This window comes from Triturus cristatus, chromosome 10 (genome assembly GCF_964204655.1).
Source record: "Triturus cristatus chromosome 10, aTriCri1.1, whole genome shotgun sequence".
Taxonomy (NCBI): domain Eukaryota; kingdom Metazoa; phylum Chordata; class Amphibia; order Caudata; family Salamandridae; genus Triturus; species Triturus cristatus.
In genome coordinates, this window is record NC_140593.1 from 265,980,608 (window position 1) to 265,997,195 (window position 16,588).

Here is a 16,588-nt window from a genome sequence, read left to right on the forward strand (position 1 = left end):
TAAAAGAGATGATATACAAAAGGCACTTCTTAACACCTTGGCCCTACACGTTGGAGGAATTGACAAAAAACTGGGAGACCTTAGCACATTAATAACCAGGGCCCAATTGGTTGGCATAATTGATCTGCAGCTGCGGGCCTATTGTTGCAAAATTATCTTCCCTCCCCTCCATGCTGTCCAGTCTCCTTGATGAACTGAAAAAGGAGATGCCAAACAGGGAAGAGGCTCCTAATTCGAAAGCAGCTGCTCCCAAGTTGCTAAGCTCGGGCCAATGTCAAAACCCTTCACACATTAAATACTGGAAGCCAACCCGGGAAAGTTTCCGCCACTAGATCAACTGCACCTCAACTCAAAGCTGCTCAAGCCCAAAACGCCAAACAAAGGCTACAACTTAAGAGGAAAGGTCACAACAAAAGATTAGGTGCATTCCAGGCAGCAGTATACCCTCTTTTTTGCCCAAAACAACGGAACATGGCGGGCACCCAAACCAGGTCAAACTTCCAAATATTAAGTAACCTAGAAGCCTCCAGCCAGGAGGCTGATTCCACCAACAGAAATTATAGGGAAGCTGCTACGCAGGATGCCTCAGGCACTCTTATTTCAACCTCAGAATTAAAAAACACTCACAGCAGACGTAAAAGGAGGCAGCTTCAATCTTACCCCGGGGGCATCTGCTATCCCTCTCAGCACATTATGCACTGCAACAAGCTTGTCATCAACTTTGCAGGTTCAGCATCAGCCAGAAAGCCCAGGCAAACAGTCAGCAGCTGCTAGGGATGCCACAGTCAACAGCGACAAAAAAATATAGTTTCCACAGTGGCACAGATAAATCACATAAGCCCAGAGACAAGGACAGCAGTAAACTCAGAACCCAGCTCCGGCCTTCAAACTCTGCCTGACAACACAGATCTGGAGTAGATGATACAGAAGGCTTAACTTGCAGACGGCCAGCAGGTACTGGACCACCACAAGCCAATCAATACCCTATATCAACGGCTCAAGCCAAACATGGAGATGGGGTGCTAAATTTCAAATCACCTAACCAGCACCTAAGGGGATAAGATCGCATAAGGCATAGGCTGACCAGACAGCAATCGGATCCATGCAATCTGCTCTTCAAGCCTGAGTTCAAGTTAAGAGGGAACTGGGATGTCCTGAACAGAGGCAACATTCTACAATTACTGTCCACTTCCCAACCTTAGCAGACATAAAAACAACTGACCTGCTTTCTATAGGATTTATTAGGACAGAAGCACACTCGGAACGAGAAACCACCAAGGCAATATGGAGATCTAATCTGCTTGCTAAAAAAAGTTCTAGCTTAACAGGATACATGTAAGTCATGGTATAAGCAACTTACTCTACAATAGTGTAGGATATCCCTCCCCACTCCTCGCTAACACGGAGAATAAAACTAACAGCAGTAGAAAAATCACAAATTCAGTGCTCAGGGGAGCACAGGGCCAATCGTCTACAAGGAAGTAGGGACACAGGGAGTGCCATAGCCAACTTCAACCACAACCAGAGCAATCACCCTTGTACCCCGACATTCGGTGGATCTCTAGAACCATTACTGGATCTGCCGGCACTCAATGACTAAATCTACAACAGAAAGGGTTGCTGCCACAGAGCAAATCAATCCTCCACCTTTGCTCATGGAACAATAGTGGTCTGAGAAGCAAAGCAACTGACCCGGAGTTCATGTCATAATCAAATCATTTGACATCAAGTCAACCTGGATGGCTGAACCACTCCAACTATAGTGCTTCATATGCTGTAACATGCCAGCAGTCAATAAATCGCAATACAGCAATCTGTCAGGCAGGCTGGCAACATATGTGTCAATAACTAGTACGTCCACGTAAATGTAATTTCCTCCTCCTCAATGACTGTCAATACAGTCAAGATCGCTGTCATTCTTAAAGGAAAGAAGGAGGTGATAATCTTTAATGCTTACGTAAATCCAAAATGAAAAATGCAAGATTCAGGACATCTTATGGTGCACCTTCTGACACTCATAAACAAACAGAACACCCCTAACTTTATACTCTCAGGACCCCTCAAACTAGATATTTTGGGCTCCTCAATCGACGAGGAGGTGCTGGCCCAGTTCACACATTGGAACATCCATGAACAAAACAAAAACCTGCATTGCAGAGCAAGCAACACAGCCATGCGCCTACTGGAAGACCTGGAACATATCAACTTTGGGTTAATAGATGGTAGAATCCGTGAGGGTTCTACCAGCAACCTCCTTTTGCTCCAAAACCTCATGTCTTACACTAGATTACACACTGGTCTCCCTCCCATTTTCGCACTGCATGGTGAAATTCTGCCTCTGAGACAAGGGGCATTGTGACCATCAGCCGCAGAAAGTACGGCTTCAGGCAACTACACCGGCATTGGAACATTTACCAGGGGTCCTTCACTCCAGCCATTCCATTAACCTCAAAAGAATCAAATCCTTAGTAGTAAATGCAGGCCGCCCAAAAAGACAAGGGAAACAGGATGGATTTTTACTGCATAGTAGAATCAATTGAAACTAATGGAAAAAATCAACAAACAGCACACTGAGACTGCAGAGGAACAAACCTGGAGATCCGAACCTCAGCCCATTATTGTGACAACAGAGAAACATGCTCAACAAGCTAAAAGGGGATATCAACATGTCCTGGGAAGATAAAATCTGGGCACAACTCCTCTGTGATACTAAAGCTAAACAGCACCCGCTTTTCGGCTACGATGAATAAAATAATGTGGCCATCGCATAGAGGAGTGATATTGTATATCTCGGAAGAGACTTGGACAGACTTTTTGACAACTTACTTTAACTGGCAACCTGGGAGATGGCCTGTAAGCTGAACAATAGACCCAAGCACCATCCAAGACCTCAGAAAACAATGTAAACCATCAGAAAGAGGCTAGACCATCCCACACAATATTACAATTAAATACCAAATCTCAAAATGCAGGAGAGAAGGGGCCCCGGGCCCAACAGGATTTTACCAGCCTTTTTCAAACACAACTCTGACTTTCGGGCAGCGACCTTAGACCCTCTCTTTGGGGAAATTAGACAACTGGGGCAGCTCCCGGCCTCCTGGAAGGACTCGGTAATCTCCCTAATCCCCAAGAACAGAGCTAAATCCTCACTGAAAAAATACAGTCTATTTGCCCTGCTTGATAACGAGGCAAAGTACCTCACTGGCACTCTATTAGAAGATCTCAATTGGCAGCGGAGCACGAAATCGTACCATTCAATTAAACTGGGTTTTCTAAAGGAGCAGGAAAAACAACCAATATCTTAACTATGTTGCTGCTCATAGACATGGCAAAGGCATCGAAACAGGCACACCAGTGCTTCATAGACTTCAGGATGACGTTTGATAATATAGACTAAGCAAGACTTGGGAAGAAATTGGCCCACTGGAAAATTCTGCAAGTACTCTTGGACAAGTTAATATGTCTCCATATTGACACCTGAGTGCAGGTGAAACTGGGTGATGGCAAATATCTCTCAAGGTTTATCCCTACCACTAAAGGGCTCAAACAAGGATATGTGCTTGCCCCAACTTTGTTCAATCTTTATATGGCAGACATGACGCAGACCCACAATTCCTGCAATACACATGCCCCAAAGATGGGGGGCAAGGCTCTACCTAGCATTCTACACACTGATGATGTGGTTCTGGTTAGCCACACACAAGTTGGTATGCAAATCCTCCTTAATACACTGCAGGGATATGCAAGCCACCTCCCTTGAAGTAAATTCAGAGAAAACAAAAACAATGACCATAAAAAGGGACAAGAAAAAATATCAATGTCTGGTATTTGGGCACATCCAAATCCAGAGTGCAAATAGATACAAGTATTTAGGTGTAACTATCGATAATGGTGGTCAATTTGCTAGCCAGCTCAAGATGATTAGAAGGAAAAGGCTGGCTCTGGAAACAACTTTGAGGAAATTAAAATCCAAGCTGACTGGTCCCATGCTCTCCACTCTCCTCCAGGTTACGCAGTCCACAATCTAACCCACTATCACATACGGAAGTGAAGCCTCGAGAAGAAGACACTCCAAAATCCTAGACTGCACATTAGTCAGGGCCTATAGAATCATGTTTAGCATACCGATGTATGCCTCTGCAGCAAGGACCTGGCTGAAGTTCGTCCTCACCAAACAACATCTAGCAAGGCAGAGGGCTTACATAGCCTGCTGTCACAAAATTAGGAGCGCTGCCCCAAATACCCTAAATTATCTACTCTGGCAAGAGCTCCAGCACAGAACAACATCACCGGCTAGAAACATCCTTCAAGAATCCCTAACAACCACTGGACTCTCCCAACTTTGGGATGTTCCAACCACCCATGCATTTTTTTTTTAAAAAGTGGTGCGGAAGGCAGTAAAGAGTCTCTCCTTAGTAGAACACGAAGCTGCTTTCTCATTCTGAAGCCATGCCTGGATGACAATTAATAGCAATAAATCACTTAACCCACAGCCATACTTCTGGCTGGGATATCCCAGGAATACAAAGGAAAGGTTTTTGAAATACTGGCTGGGCAACCTTCAATCTATCCTGCACCTCCCACCATGGCTGAGGGGGCAAACCCTAACATGATGCCACCTGTGCGGCAATGAAATCGAGAAAATTCCATATCTGGTTTGCACGTGCATCAACCTGAAGGAGGAGCGGCCATGCCTGCTTAAACTGCAGTTCAACTTTCGTGGGATCCGTACAGAGAGGCAAGCTATGATAGCTTGCTTTGAACCAGAGGACCCACAGCTAAACTGCAAACTAGTAAAGTTTCTAACAGTAGTAGAAAACAAACTGTCAAGAGCAAGCACAGACACGTCCCCTGAGGCACCCTTGGCTGCTACTACAAGAAACAATTGCATTTCTTAACTTAAAAATCTTCATCTTTGCATATGGGGCCTTTCTGTCTGGCCCTAAATGAATTTTAATAATATGTCACTCTTTCAAACTTGCTTATTTGTAGTTAAGTTAAGCTCACATATCAATGAGCACATACAGCAATTTGTTTTCATTCTAATTTCTATTTTAATGGCATCAGCTGAGATTCTGTTATGCGCTGCTAAAGGCTGTCATTAGTGTACCAGTTTTTATTAACTTTGCACTTTATAAATAAATTTGAACTTGAACTTTAGTTTGAAAAATGCCCCTTCTACCATCCAAAGGGTGGTTAACAGGGTCCTGGCTGGTATGAAGGCCTTTTGTGCCGTCTACTTAGAGTACACTGCTGCCTACAGTCCCAGCAGAGAGGAACACCTGCATCACCTTCACAAGGTGCTTCAGGCCCTGCAACAGGCAGGCCTGACCATCAAGATCAGTAGGTGTCAGATTGGGCAGGGTTCTGTGATGTCCCTCGGACAACTGGGGTCGTATTTTACAATGCAGTGCATTGTCTTTGTTTGCGCCAGGCGCATCTTTCAAAAGGTGTGCCCTGTGCACACAATGACAGAACGCTGTGTAAGACTGAGTGTGCTGCCCCAGGGCTTTCATAAACTCGTGCCCTGGGGGCAGGGCATTCAAGTAAAATACGGAGCGGCTTTGAAGCAGCCGCTCTGTATTTCACTGTGCAGACAGCAACTGACCTGCACTATGGATAGGGGTGAGAGATCCCATTACAGGCGGGCACAGTAATTGACTGCACCCACATGCAAGGGGATGTCTTCACCCCCTCCAGAAGTCTTCCATCAGGGGACCCACTGACAGTGCACAACCTTTTTGTGCTGCCTCCTGATGGCTTCTTTGTGCCGGTGTCTATAATACAGCGTGGGTACAGAGGCCAAGTGATTCCCTCATTTGCATGGGGCTGCACCCCATGCAAATTTGGGCACGCCCTCGGATGATAGCACTGGTGCTATATGTGCACCAGTGCTATCTGCATTACAGAAGGGTGCGCACAAGCATCTGCAGTCCATTCTGTAATACCAAAGTATCCTGGGGGTGCGCAAAGTTGGCACAAACGCCAGCTGTGCCCCCTAGAGACAGCCCAACATAGGTGGGGGCAAGGTTCAGTCCCTCTGGGCCAAGTTTGAAACCATTGCGGCCTGGCAACCACCTAAGACCCAGACAGAAGTGAAAGCCTTCCTAGGCCTTACAACCTACTATCACAGATTTGTTAAGGGTTATGGCACAACTGTTGTTCCCTTGACTCAGATGATTTCCAAGAAGTAGCCCAGATTGGTAATTGGGACAGGGGCTTGTCAGAAAGCCTTTGACACCCTCAAAGAAGCCATGTGTACTGCACCTGTACACAAGTCGCCTGATTTTTCCAGACAACTCATCATGCAGACGGAAGCTTCGGAGCATGGCATAGGAGCAGTCTTAGCACAGCTGAATAAAGATGGCCTAGACCAACTGGTAGCCTCCATTAGTAGGAGACAACTTCCACTGGAACAGAGGTGGAGTGTCATTGAAAGAAAAGCTGTTGCTGTGGTCTTGGCACTGAATAAGTTAAGCCCATACCCGTTTGGGACTCACTTCCTGGTTTAGACAGGCCACAGGCCCCTCAGATGGCTCATGCAGACTAGGTGTGAATATCCCAAGCTGTTGAGGTAGTCCATCATCCTATAGGAAAAGGACTTTACAGTGAAGCACTGCCTGGAGACAGACATCACCACTGCTGATGGTATCTTCATGTTCTTCCACTTTAGTGAAGAGAACTCCTAAGGGGCTGGGTAGCTCTCTCCACTATCAGCTGGGGGGGGGGGGGGTGTTTTGGTCCTGAAAGCCTTCGAGTGATCTTCCCCCTAACTTTTTGCCTACCTCTTCAACTTTTCTGACCGCGTTTTTTGCTGGCTTTAGAGCTCTGTGCAGTTTACCTGTGCTAGCCAATGCTAAAGTGCACATCTTCTCTGCCATAAACTTGGTAACATTGGTTCATCCCCAACTGGCAGATTTAGATTTAGTCCATAGTAAAGTGGTACCCCCTGTACCCAGGCCCTGTAAATTAAATGCTACTAGTGTACCTTCAGCACTGATTGCGGCACCCACTGAAGTAGCTCTTTAACCCTGTCTTTAGCCTGCCACTGCAGAGCCTGTGTGTGCAGTTTACACTGCCATGTCGACCTTGCAAAACAAACCTTTTGCCAGGACCAAACCTTCCCTTTTTATACATATTGTTGCTCGGACATGGAATACCTTAATAGAACAAGAGACAAGTAGCGCTTGTCAAAACAGAAAAAGTTTGTTCAATTAAACAGTGTGGGCGGGAGAACAGTTACAGGCATAGGGTCTGAGGGCTGTCTCATCTTGCAACCAATTGCCCATGGATTTTATAAAAATGTGTTGAATGCACTGAAACAGTTCAGGCGATCCTTTTTTGTTAAGGAATGTGAACCACTGTCTTTGGAGCCATAAATTAATGTAGTCAATGAGGAATCCAGGAGGGCCTCGATCTTGCGTGGCACTGTTTGTACTGTGTGTGCTGTGTTCTGATTGGTTGTGTGTTCCTAACTTCATGTGGCATCTGAATTTATGGTGTTTTGAGAAAGCACGTACCCCTCCGGCCACTATTAGGGCCAGTCTTCCTGGACAATTGTGGGTTCATGGGCCTATCTGTGGGATTGAGCTACGGTTTCCTGTCGGGCATTTGTTTGCTGGCTACATGCCACCCCACATGATGCAACCTGTCAATCAGTGACCTTGGTCCTGGGCCTCAGCGCCTGCCTGATTGAGTATTTCTGAGTCGGAGTTCACATGAAGTTTATAACAGGCAGATTTGTTGATAAAGATGCAATTCTGTTTTATATGTGAACATATCGATGTTGACTTTCTCAATGTTAATATTCCCCCCTCTAGCTGAATTTTAAACCACTCTACATAACCCATACTTCATGACAGTTACTTTATTGAAGACCTGTTGTTCTTCAGTTATGAAAATTCTACTTTCCTAGTTACTTGCATTCTACCCAATTTGAAGACTGTGTTTCTACAGCAGGACAGAGCCAATTGCACGGAGCCACACAAAACAAGAACACAATAAAATTTGGTAGCAACGATGAGCACAGGCCGGAAAGCCACCAGGGGAGCCAGGAGAACCAATCCAAGAACAACTCCTGCTCGGGACCAACTCCCTTCTCACTCATGTCTCTTTGTAAATGGTGCAGTGTTTGGATGGCAAGAGTCAATGTCCCATTATCAATGTCATTCCCTGGGATAAATGTGCAGCAGGATGAACCTATCTTGGCACACACCCCTCACTCCTTTGCGGTCATTAAGTTGAACACATACCGATGCTGCATCACCAATAGGCGGATTGCTCTCAGTTCTTCCTTGATTGAATTAAATGCACAACTCAGTGCTGTTCATCATTTTAAGCATTTCCCTTCTGGTTATTTGGAGTCAGCGAGCATTAGCTTTTGTCTGCATAGCAAAGAAGGGTATGGACCCTCCCGCTGATACTTGTGTGTCCAAAAACAGTCTGAATTCTTCTGGAATGTCCTTGGACTGAGCCTGGCCAAAATATCTGCAGTTCTTTTATCACAAGCTTGAGGCAGCAAGGTCGCCTTTTTCCTTAACGGGCGCTGATACAAATCAGATATTTTTTCTCCGGAAATGATCAGGGTCGGGGCGGGTATGGTCATTAGGGCACAAAGTCCACCTTGCAGGGATGAGATGAGGGTAGGCAAACTTGCTGCACTGCCAGTTTATATCCATCAACATGGATGTGCCCCATTGCATATTCGGAATGTGCACAATTGTACCACAGTTTTAATTCATGCCTAGTGGAAGCATTACTTTACCTCTGAAACTTAAGGAATACTGTGTAAGTTTCCAAATAATTAGGGGTTGCCCCTTTCCTTCTAGGCAAGTGTATATTCACCCTCCTATGTATCCCAGATTTCCTGACATGCGGTGTCTATGTTTTTGTTGAACACTCCCTTAAGATAATATTTTCCTTTTGTATCATCGAGCTGTATGGTCATACACAGGAACTCCATATCTGAGGTCCAAGAAAACTGCCCCCGATATGCTAAGGGACACCCTTGGAACACAAATGGAGGCAAGAGCAGATGTCTTTGTGCATTGAGTTGAGGGTTTTGTTACCTCCAAGAATTTATTTTCTAGGAAGTCCCGGGCCAAACAGTATCCTCCCACATGGTGCCCCTACTGCACATCCTGTCTAGCACAATTTGGATATTGCTAGGTTCAGTGAAAAGGTATAGGGGTGTTGGGTTGCTCTTGTATTGGGTCAGATTTACTACTACTCTGTGGGGTTCTACCTCGTTGGGTTGGATTTTGGCCCTGATTTTGCATAGGTATAAGTGGTGAAGGAAATTTGCTTTTTCAGGGACCACCTCTTGGGAAAAGTGCAGCCTGTCTGTACCTAATGCATGCAATATCAGTGAACAGATGTAACACTGGCTGGCTGATATCTGAGAGCCCAGGATGGTCATGCACTGATACCATGTGTTGTATAAAAGGGTGCTGTGTAGAGCATGTGGCATGCTTTTGTTTGGGTTTGTGTAATTGTCAGTGTCGTGGAAGAGATCCCTATGCAAGCGCTGTGATAGTTTTTGAATGGATTCCATTTGGCAAGACAGTTCGGTAACAGGGAATAGGTGCGGCAGCACCAAACATAGACAGAGGGTACATAGAAGCTCAATAATACATAGCTTGTTATTGAACATTGTAGATCTTAGATATGGATCTGGGGAGGTGTCTGTGGTCCTCCTGTGCTTGGGTTGTTTTGTTCAACAGTTCACTCAAAAAAGTTCACGCTGCAGTTCTTTATTTTGATTTGTACACTTTAGACCCACGTTGAGGTGTTGAAGTGGTCACAGAAAAGATGGTACACTTAGAGGTTAGATTGTAGAAGTGTTGGATAAGAGCTTGATTCATCTTGGTTAGTTCAGAAAACATTGCATGTGTGTTGTCTTAACTGATCTTGTCTTCGGGGTTTCTGTATTTCCTTTAGGGGTGTGTTTCCCACACTCCATCTAAGCAATTTAGGCCCAGATGTACAACCATTTTGGCGGTCACAAAAGGGAAAGCAACCCATTTGCGACTGAATAAAACGGTGGTGGTATGTACAAAAGATATTTTGCGAGTCACTGACTTGCAAAATAGTGTTTGCGACTCGCTATTAGGAAGGGGCATGCCAAGGGCGTCCCTTCCTAATAGCAACTCTAACACCAATGTACTATCAGTCGCAAATCATTTGCAGTTTACCACCTACTTCAAGTAGGTGGTAAACCATTCGCAAATGAGAAGGGGTCCCCAGGGTACCACTTCCCCTGTGTAAATGTGTGCAACAATATTTTTTAAGCCCAGGCAGGGGTCCCAGGGACCACTGCCTGCCCTTAAAAAATGAAACTGAAATGTTTAATTTTTCTTTTTTAAATGCATTCCGTTTCCGTTAAGGAAAACGGGCTGCATTTAAAAAAAAACTGCTTTATTGAAAAAGCAGTCACAGAAATGGTGGTCTGCTGACCCCTGTGAATGCTAGCCATTCCCAATGGGGTCACAAATTGCGCTTGCCTCATGAATATTGATGAGGTATGGAATTTGCGACCCCATTGGGAACTGCAAACAGTGTCTGAGACACTATTGTACATTCAGTTTAGTGAGTTTCAAATTGTGAGTCGCAATTCTGCGCAATTTGTGACTTGCTAAACTGAATTGTCGTACATCTGGCTCTTAGTGAGGCACCGGAAGGTGGCCCTGTTTGTAGTATCTTTCTGATAGTTGAAACTGAAAGGTGGCTTATTGGTAGTCAGGCGAATTAATCTATTTTTTTACCTAGCTGGGTGTTTGGATCTGTGCAAAATAAATAATTATGGAGTGGTTTTGAGATCTGGGGATATATTGTATCAGTTTTTATCGAGGGTTTTATGGGCACCGCCAGTTTTCCCGAGGCCCTGTCTCTTCTGGTGTGTGCATAGGGGCGCCATTGGTGAGGGCTGCTTTCAACCTGCATGTGTGCGGGACTGTGTGAGGAAGGGACGTGTCACTAATGAGTGTTGTTGGTGGCTGCAACGTGCCCCCAGATCATGTGAGTGTTCGTCTTCTCAATTCTTAGCATGCAGAGTTCAATGTGAATTGTGGTGTCAGATATCTCAACTCCACCCGTTTTCTAGAGACTTCTTTTTGGGCTAACTTTGGAATCCTTTTGTTGGGTTTTGGCGCTACCCTAGATCTCGCGTGATTTACTTATATCACTTATCATGAGGTGAAGGGGGTCAAAAAGTTGTTCCGTGGCCCCCAATGTACCCCAGATCATGCTATTTTGTGATGTCGGAGGTCGGAGCTTACTGCTTTTCCTGAATGTTGTATGTAGGGCCTGGTTCATTGGTTGATTGCTAGGCCTGCAACAGAGGTAAGTGCATTTTGCATTCTACTCTCGACTGGTGCTGTGATGAACTTTGTGAACTCTCTTCTCCAAAGCACCCCGCTCTCCCTCGGACCACGTCTTTTCAGCTCATTTGGATCTGTGGTTTCTGGCTTGTGGTTAGGGACTTTTAACTAGTGGACATGCTCCTGTCGCTATTTTTGGAGGGGTATGGCATGGTGATCAGACTTTGGGGATGTGAAAAACCTGACGGAAAGAAAAGTAAACACCGGCAGAATCATAAGAACCCCTCCCTGCCAAGTATGTGGCCCCCTTTCCCTGTGGAGCTGTGTTCCCTGTCTGTGGTTGCAGTTGCCATGTGTTTGATCCCTGTTGGGGTGGTGCGGCAGCTGACTAACCTCCTTGTGGCTGAGTTTAAGATTTTGTGGATGGGGTTTTGGTGGTCAGTGGCCGTGGCCCATCGATCTCTTCTCATGGTATGCTTTCAACCAGCATCTGTCTGGCAGGTGGCCCATCCCGTGGCAATAGTAACATTCTTTAGGGTCTTTTTGCTGCCAACCTCCCCGGCCTTTAATGCTGTAGCTAGGTTGAAACCCTCTGGGATTTTGTGGTGAAACTCCCTTAAGACCGGTGCCATTTGCACGCTCATGGCCAATGGAGCTGCCTGGAGGGTGATCTTTTTCAATTTGTTTTGCACCCATTAATGTCTCTCTGGGTTTGACCGTGCTGGAAGATCATAAACATGGATCGCAGAGTGGGGTGTGCGTGTGTGTCTGCCTGACCTTCCCATGCTCAGTCTTTCTTTCTCTGTGGACGGTGGGGACATTTCCTTGTGGTGGATTTCTGTCTCCCTTACGTGCAGCATTATTTACAATAGCTATGCATTAACCCCATCGCTGCTAGGCCTCCCCCTCCCCCCACCCCCGGTGCTAAGCCTTTTTTTGGCTATTTGGGGTAGTTTACGCTTAGGCCCCTGTAACTTTTTGACCACTTGAGGTATCCCTGCCAAATTTGTGTCCTTTTTTTCAAACATCATGGGAGTTCTAAAGGTACCCATGGTTTGTGGATTCCCCTATAGGGGACCCAGAAATTAGCCAAAATACAGCTAAATTTTTGTTTGGGGGGAAAAAAGGTCTACAGATGAAAGTGTCTGTTTTTTTCCCTGCAAATGGTATAAAAATAGGGGTTGTGATGCTGAAATCACCATCTTCCCAGCTTCCAGGGACAAGCCAATTTTTGTCAGAAAACCAAACGTTTTTACACAGTTTTGGCATTTTTCTGGCACATAGCCTATTTATGCTATTTTTTGTGCTTTCAATCTCTTTCCAATTCATGGTAGAAATTGGTATGAAAGCCATAATGGATCCTGGAAAGCTGCACGTTTTAAAAAGTAGACACAATTCTTAATTTAGCAAGGGGTCATTTGTGTAGATCCTTCAAGGTTTCTTTATAGAAACTAACCGTTGAATATGGGAGAAATTGAAATTAGTTGAAAAAAACAGCCATTTGTGTCAACGTTTTCACATGTAACTTCTTCTAATTATGACAGCTGTTTGAAAGCAATATACCGTTGCATCCGCTGGACCTTTCTGGTTGTGGGGATATATAGGACCTGTAGGTTCACCTAGAACCCGACGACTCAGAGCCAATAACTGAACAGGATCTTGTAATGGTTTTTTATTTATGTACCGGGTAAATAGCAATTCATTTGGGAAAATATATACATGGAAAAATTGGAAAAATTGGAATGAATGACACCTATCTATTTATGAAATTGGAACAAAATATAGAGTTTAGAAACTGTAGATATTTGCACATTTCCCAAATTGTGAGTACCCATACTAGCATGAGAATTATAGGTCATTTTTCAAAATGGCTTCTTTTTTACACATTGTCTTTCATTTGGAAGGCAGAAATGCATCGAAAGTCAATAGGTAATAACAGTTGCTCTACTATTCTGTGTTACCCTAAGTCTCCCTATAAAAATTGCACCTCACTTGTCTGAGTAGGCCTAGTGGCCGCGACAGGAAACGGCTCAAAACGTAACATAAAACTGACCCTTTTTTTGCAGAGTGCCTAGCTGTAGATTTTGAACCCTAGCCCTGCCGGCATGTAGGGAAACCTAGCAAACCTATACATTTTTGAAAACTAGATACCCAGGGCAATCCAGGATGGGGTGACTTGACTGGCTCTCACCAGGTTCTATCACCCAGAATCTCTTGCAAACCTAAAATCTTGTAATAGAAACCCCACATTTTCCTCATATTTCTGTGGTGGAAAGTTCTGGAATCTGCGTGGATCCATAAAATTCCCCCGACCCCCCGTTCTCCAAAGTCTTCAGAGAAAAATGGTACCTCACTTGTGCGGGTAGGCATAGTACCTGCGACAGGAAACGTCCCAAAACGCAACATGGACACACTAAATTTTCACAGTGAAAATGGATCCTTTTTTGCAAATTGCCTAGCTGTAGATTTTGAACCCTAGCTCTGCCGGCACCTAGGTAAATCTAGCAAACCTATACATTTTTTTAAACTAGACACCCAGGTAAATTCAGGATGGGGTGACTTGACTGGCTCTCACCAGGTTCTGTTACCCAGCATCCCTTGCAAACCTAAAAATGCATTAAAAAAAAACACATTTTCCTCACATTTCTGTGGCGGAAAGTTCTGGACTCTGCATAGATCCACAACATTCCTCCCACCCTGCATTCCCCAAAGTCTTCTGAGAACAATGGTATCTCACTTGTGTGAGTAGGTCTAGTTCCCGCGACAGGAAACGGACGAAAACGCAACATGGACACACCACATTTTCACAGTGAAAACTGACAATTTTTTTGCAAAGTGCCTAGCTGTAGATTTTGAACCGTAGCTCTGCCGGCACCTTGGGAAAGCCAGCAAACCTATACATTTTTGAAAACTAGACACCCAGGGGAATCCAGGATTGGGTGACTTGTCTGGCTCTCACCAGGTTCTGTTACCCAGAATCCCTAGCAAACCTCAAAATTTGTATAAAAACACATTTTCCTCACATTTCTGTGGTGAAAGACTAAATTTGCCCAAAATGATATGGGGGAGCAAAGGCCCTTGCCCAAGGGGCCGCTCCCCCCACCCTGGTGCCTGAGGAGGGCAATCCCCAAGCAGGGATCCACTAGGGAGGGGTACCATTGGAAAGGGGAGATTCTCCCCTTTCCAACGATACCTCTCCTGACTTTCTGCGTGCTCAGGGGGCTGAGATAGCCCCGTGAGCATGTAGAAAGTGAAACTGAAATGAGCCTCTTGGCTCATTTCAGTTTCATTTTCATTGCAAAGACGTCAGCACGCCAGGCGCGCGATCGGCATTGCAATGAAAATGCAAATTGGCCTCCCGAGGCCAATAAAAAAAGGAGAATCCCTCTGCTGTCTGCAGCAGAGGGATTTAGTGCCCCTGTTCTCATGACGGAATGGTTCTGTCATGAGCACAGGAGCACCGGTGCTCATGGCGTCATTCCGTCATGAGCACCAACATGGTTAAGGTATTGTATTTGACAGGGTGCTTAGGCAGGGCGAATGCACCCCATCTCACCACTAAGAGGAGGGGTGGGAGACCCAATAGACCCTTGGAGGCTTGGGTACTTAGTGTATCAACCAGTAAACGTGCCTACAAGTGATTCTTTTTTCTACTTATTCTCTTGCTTTTAGGCAATCAGTAATAAGCTCTACACAGTAGCTTACATCAAGATATTTCAAAAAGCTAAATTACTTATTTTAACATGAAAAGATCTGCCAGAAAATATTTCAAAAGGGGTTATGCTTTTTAAAACACACATTTATGTTGAAACAATATTATATAGGGTAAAAAAATTGTCACAGATATGAACATACAACAACACACAGTGACTGAGATTTGGAAGTTATTTGTTACTATAGTTATTTCATTATCACTGATGTGGTCACCTATTCCAAACAATATGTGCAAAAGGAAAACGTGACTGATTGTACAGAAAACAAATCCTTAAGTGGAAAAAGTTCACAAAGAAAATAGGTGTAATTGTCGATGTTTCGGTCTGGGCAGTGAAGGCATCTGTTAGACCATCTTCAGGACAGGAAATTCATATGTTGAATGACTCTAAGAAGACTACCTTGGTGACTTAGAGTGGTTGGTGTAGTCTAGTCCAGTAAAATCATGTGTTCGAGGTCGAAATAACAGCTATTGAATAGCTGGCGATGATACAGAAAGGTATCAGGAATGTGAAGCTCATGAGGGCTTTTACTCCTCCAGCAGTCGAACAGGACAAACTGTTTCAAGTGTCGGCATAGCTGATCACTTTGTTTAATTTCCAAAAACACGCACTGCTCCATATAGTAATATACTGTCCCCATAATCAGCATCGCACCAGGCACTCTCATCTTTGCTGTTCCCAGGTGCGAGGAGGTGTTGTGGCACTGCCTGAGCTCGGTGTTCCAACAGAAGCATTGAATCTAGATGTTATGGCAATTGCCCCCCACATGCCTTACCCTTTTTCTTGCTTTGTCACAGGGGGCACAGTGAATGTGTGTAATCTTGACTGTCTTCCTCCTTCACTACAGTATTATCTATAAAAGTTTTTGTCCTTTTAGCTGTCTCCACTTGGAGGCGATACATGCGACTTGCCCACTGCCGAACATGTTTTCCTATACCCTAGAGTTCTCCCATGTATGCCAAGACCAGCTCAGTGAAGGTGGTCTGGTTGGTAGGTGGTGTCTTTGCTGGTATACTTGTGATGAGGGGGTGTTTTAATGACAGGGATCCTAGGGTGGAAGCCCCTGGGGAAGAGCAGACCATGGTCGGGAAACTGGATGACCATTTTTAGCTTGGCTAAAAGATCGCTTCCTAATAGATGAGTCGAGGATAACGGGGAATATAGTAATTGTCCTCTCATGTGATTCCCTCCTATCTCTAGTTTGAGGGGTTTTATGAAGGGGATCCTAGACACAGTAACCAAGAACACTTGTATGAATGTAGTGTCTTTCAATAAAGGGACCGTCCCTTCCCTTAAGCACGACCTTGCCACTTGTATGTCTATTACAAAGTAGGCCTGGGTGGAGGTCACAGAGTTGCACTCCAAAGAATTTTGCAAGTGACCGAAAAACTCCTCTGAATTCCGTGGAGTTCCGCGAGCGTGCAGAGAATTGCTCGGCCACCCTTAGTACAGAACTGGCCCTGGAAGGAAGGGTGCTGACATTGAGCAGAGAACCTTCTGGAGTGAGCAACCCAGGACGGGTAGGTACCTGTCAGTACAGTACCTCACGGAGAAGAA